This window comes from Gavialis gangeticus, unplaced genomic scaffold, assembly GCF_001723915.1.
Source record: "Gavialis gangeticus isolate Ggan-Ray unplaced genomic scaffold, GavGan_comp1, whole genome shotgun sequence".
In the NCBI taxonomy this organism is placed as follows: domain Eukaryota; kingdom Metazoa; phylum Chordata; order Crocodylia; family Gavialidae; genus Gavialis; species Gavialis gangeticus.
Genome location: NW_017729001.1, coordinates 17,976,083 through 17,980,646, shown reverse-complemented (window position 1 = coordinate 17,980,646; position 4,564 = coordinate 17,976,083). Strand labels below are relative to the sequence as shown.

Genomic DNA, 4,564 nt, shown 5'->3' with positions numbered 1-4,564 from the left:
CCTCTTGGGTCGGGGGGGGGGCCTGGGGCCCCTCCACAACTGTTCACTGAGCCAGGGGTGCTCAGGGGAACCCCCTAGTGTGCTCCCTGGCAGACCCAGAAGTGGACCAGAAGTACTTCTGATCCACTTCTGGGTTTGCTGCCAAGCACGCAGGGGGCCCCCCATGTGCTCGTGTGGGACGCTTCATGTGCCCCAGCATTGCAGCATTCACAAGCTGCACCTGGTACCTTGAGGTATGTAGAAAAAACATTTAAAGCTGTGTCTATGTCCGAATTGCTGATTCTCTGAATCAGCATCAAACCTTCAGATCTGGATTTGGCCGAATCAAATCAGGGCCAGTGATCCAAATCAACAAATAGAATCACTGTCCCTGATTCAGGTTGAATCCGAATTGAATAGGGCCCATTTTGCACACCCGTAGTATATACCCTTAAGTTCAAACAAAAGGGGAAAGTTTGAAAGTTGTCTAAAATCAACATTCAAAGACCAATGCTTTTTCAATTGATTTCCAGAGAGACTGAGATTCTTCCCATCCTAATTTCTCTTATTTCCTGGCTAATAGCAGAAAAAATTCAGTCAATATTAATAAATGAAGACATCCACTGCTGTATGTACATTGGAATTTTAAGAATAATTACACTGTATTTAGACCTGACTAGTTGTAAAGTGTATGGACCTGTGTTATGCAGGAATCAGACTAGGTGGTTCTAATGTTCCCTCTGGCCTTCAAACCTATAGAGAAATGGAAAATTAAATCTATTTTTGTTAAATATTCCAAAGTTTCAAACTTATTGCAACAAACCTATCCTCCTGTTTTGGTGCAATATTATCTTTTTTTGTTTTTTGATGCATGTTATCTGTTTTTGAAGTCTTTTATTTAGAAGAACCCTATATTTGGGTTAGGAACCCCAAAATTGTTATGGAAGGAGCTCATGTCTTTTTCCTGTTTTTTCTTTTCAAATTGTTATCAGTATTTTATGGAAAATGACATTTCTATAATTCTGACAGATTTTGTTGAGGAAAATACTATTTTTAACAAATGTATTTATATTTTCTGCTCAGTTATAATTTCTTTTTAATATTTATTTTAGCATGATTTGGGCAGGAACCCATTTTTGCCTTATTTTTCTGCATCTTGCTCAGTGCTGCCCTACCAGGGCTATGGGCACTGCTGCTACATAACTAGTTAATACACAGTGTTTGATAGGAAAATACTGACATTTTTCCAGATATCGTCTGATATCCCTATTGAGCTGCTGATATTCACTACTTGTTTTTTAAAAGGGGCATATTTTTCCAATGTGGGAAGCACTCTGGGATGGGGGTGGAAAACTTGAGTTACAGAACTCACAGGATTTGCTGCAAATTTACTTTGTTGGGGGTGGATTTATTTTCCAACTATTGTATGGGGAAATCAGCATGTCCACTTCACCAACCAGCCCTGGGTCTTGGGGATGTTCAAGAAGAAAGCAACATCTGCATGGTAGCTGCTGGTCTCTGTTCTGACACCTGGCTTCAGTAGATCCTTGACACTTCTATAAGAGTCAAGGTGCCAAAGCTCCCAAGCAATACATGTTCCTGAAGTTTTCAGCTGTTTCCAAGTAGTCAAAGGGGCAACAGGCTAACTTAAACCGATTGACTGTGCATCATCTTACCCTGTGCTGGTACATGGGAGTATAAGTAGTGCTGGGAGAGTATTCAAACAATTCAAAATATTCAGAAAGCACTAGCTACTGCCGAGGATGTGCTGCTTCTACTGAGTTTATACTCTGTGGCGATTCTGATGGATTGGATTTCCTTGGGTCATGCTGGAGCAGACTGTTGAGACAGTGTTCCCTGCTGGGCCAACAGATTCACATCTGTTAAAAGCAGTGGAGAGAAATCTGGGGAACCTGAATTCCATTCTTCATGTAAATGATCTTAATCTCTGGCACAGAAAAACAAATGTCTCTCTTTTTTCTGACAGATATAGTTATTGTCAAGCCAAGGACCTGGGCCCCAGATCAAGGGAGAGCTTCTATTTTAAAGCAGCTACAAGAAGAGGACAGTATTAAAGGTATTGTACTTCTGCAGTTGATTGCATGTTCTGTTCCTCTCATGTCATTTGCTGCTTTGACACTATGTAAGGATCTTAAATCATTAAGCCTTTTTTATTTTTAATCCCTCCTTGCTCTCCTTTAAAATTCATTAGTTCCCACTCTGCCCTCAAATGGTGCTTTGTGCAGTGCTGTAAAAGTGGGTGGAAGAAGAGGAAGGGTGGAGGTAGTTGAGATGGAAATCCACCCTCTGAAGAGCAAGTGGAGAAGACTGTCGTTTCAGTTTTGGCATAAGAAATCTGTGGTAACTAAGCCTCAGGTTTCAGTGAAGTTCAAGTCCCAGGTGGGAATATTTCCTTCTCTCAGCTTATTGGAAAACAGCTTACTCCAACTTTTCCCTGTTTGATTCCTCTCCAGAAGTCTCCATCTCTCTTCAGTTCTAGTTTCTCACCATTATCTCTTCTGAAGCTTCTTCATTTTACCCTGCTGGGCCTGGACATGTGTCCTCTGCTTGTGTGACTTCCTCCTGCAGCAAGGCCTGCAGAGTATGGGTTACAGAGTCTCTTAGTCAAGTGGCCTGTTCCTGCCCTTGTCTCAGACTACACTGTGATTGGGAGGTGTGACAGTAGCTTGTGCAAACACACCCCATGGTAGCCAGCTTGGGTACTAGGGAAGCTGCAGGAACCTGGGTGTCAGTAAAGTCTCTTCACTGGACTTGTACCTGTAGGTAGTGCTGAAAATGCAAAGCAGTGCTGCCAATGCTTTTGGTACCTGAACTAGCTAAAGCAAAGGGTACGTTCACCCATGATGCAGTCATATCTTTGTGTGCAATGTAGACATACCCTCAAAGTTGTGTCCTCCTTGTCCACTGTATGCCTAACCCACCCCAAATGAATTTAGCTAAATTTTGGGTCATGGAGCCCCACACTGAGGCTGAATTGATCCTAAGATGATTGCTCAGAAAAAAGAGTCCTATTTAATTAGTATGAGCACTGAAACACTTAGAAATGAGATGAAAAGATGCATTGGAGTAGGAGCGCTAACATTCCCAGCTGCTGTAATTTCATCCCAGCGGCTTCCTGCGTCACTTTAATCTGGGTGCTTGTTGCTGAATAATGGAATTTTTGAAGCACAACGGTGCATCAAATATTAAAGTACTTTCTGTTGTTTGCTTTCCTGAAATATTACTCTGTTCTATGCACCACTTTCCTTGTCTCAGTCCAGGTAGATTAAAACCTTAGCCAAGCACTCTTCTAAAAACAACTTGACAGTTAAATAGTTCTCTTGGTTCCCTGTATTATACATATTTTATATCGTGTTACTTATTTTTAGTCCTTCCCCTCTCATCTATTATTTTTGTGAAACATTGGCTGCATCTATATGTCATTGTACAGCAACGTGCTATGATGCTGTGCTTAATACTTCCTTTTGGAAGTACTAAAGCCTGGCACAGTACAGGGTATTACTGTGCCATGTGCAAGGGTAAATTTTGCAGCTATGTCACCATGGTGGTGCTCTATGCTGGGGAAGTGTGCTGCTAAGGCAGTGCAGCTGGCAATCACATCTAGACCCACGTGATTACTACATTGCCATAGGGCGACATGTAGATGCGTCTATTGTGTCTGATTTAGGTGTCGAAGCTGATGGTAACCCATATAAAAGTTTTCAAGTCCTCTATGGGAAGGATCCTTAACTGAGTTTATTTTGCACAGAAAGTTTGGATTCTGTTTGCCACTTATCTCTATTACTTATGTAAACTTAATAAAAATGAGTTAAAAGATTTGTTTATTATAGCTGAAACTGTTCCTGTTTAAACAGCCCAGGTTTCTGGTGTAATAGTGGATGGAATTTATTATTAAACATTTGAAGTGGCTAGACAGTAAAAGCAAACGTGAAATGTTCTTTTTCCAACTCCTCAGCATAAGTTTTGACAGAGTAGTTATTAAAAGGGGATAACTAAATCCAAAGCCAGTTTCTTAGAGCAGGCCTGCGGTAGTCATCCAGAAGCTAAACATTTCTGCTTCCAAACAGCTGCAGTTAGACACTAGTGAAAAATGTTCAACTGAAAGGAAAGCAACCCTCAGCTAAGCAGCTTTGGCTGTGTAAGGCATGGAAAGTTAGTCAAAGGACACACAAGTTGTGACACAAAAATAGGGGTAGCTGTGGAAAGCAGGGACAGTGTTTGACTTCTTAAGCCTGGAAGGGAATAATTGCCATTTCCAAAACTATTGTAAGAAAGAGATGAGGTCCTAATCCAGTCTTGCTCACAAAGTTTGTAACAGTTTGAGCTGTGACCTGATCAGGTCCTGAACTCTGCATTTCGGATCAGACAGTTCAAGTCAATCCCTGCCAATGTTCCTGTAAATGTGGTGCTTACCAGCAGGTAGTGCATGTCTGTCCTTGCTCTTGGGGAGTGGAAGTGAGTATAGAGGCCTCTACAAGCCTCTGACCACAAATGGCAGTAACTCTCCCAAGCACAGTGAGTGCATCCCTTGGGTTTCAGTTTCATAGTTTCTAGGGTCGGAAGG

The 4,564-nt window shown here is 41.7% G+C and overlaps 1 protein-coding gene across 6 annotated transcripts in view; it reads left to right on the top strand.

Moving 5' to 3' along the window:
* Positions 1–4,564, top strand: part of ARVCF (armadillo repeat gene deleted in velocardiofacial syndrome) — a 521,911-nt gene that overhangs the window by 170,071 nt on the left and 347,276 nt on the right. For all 6 annotated transcript variants that reach the window (XM_019506985.1, XM_019506983.1, XM_019506978.1 and 3 more), the window contains exon 3: positions 1,967–2,056. The gene's annotated coding sequence lies outside the window, so the exon portion shown is untranslated. The remainder of the gene's footprint in view (positions 1–1,966; positions 2,057–4,564) is intronic.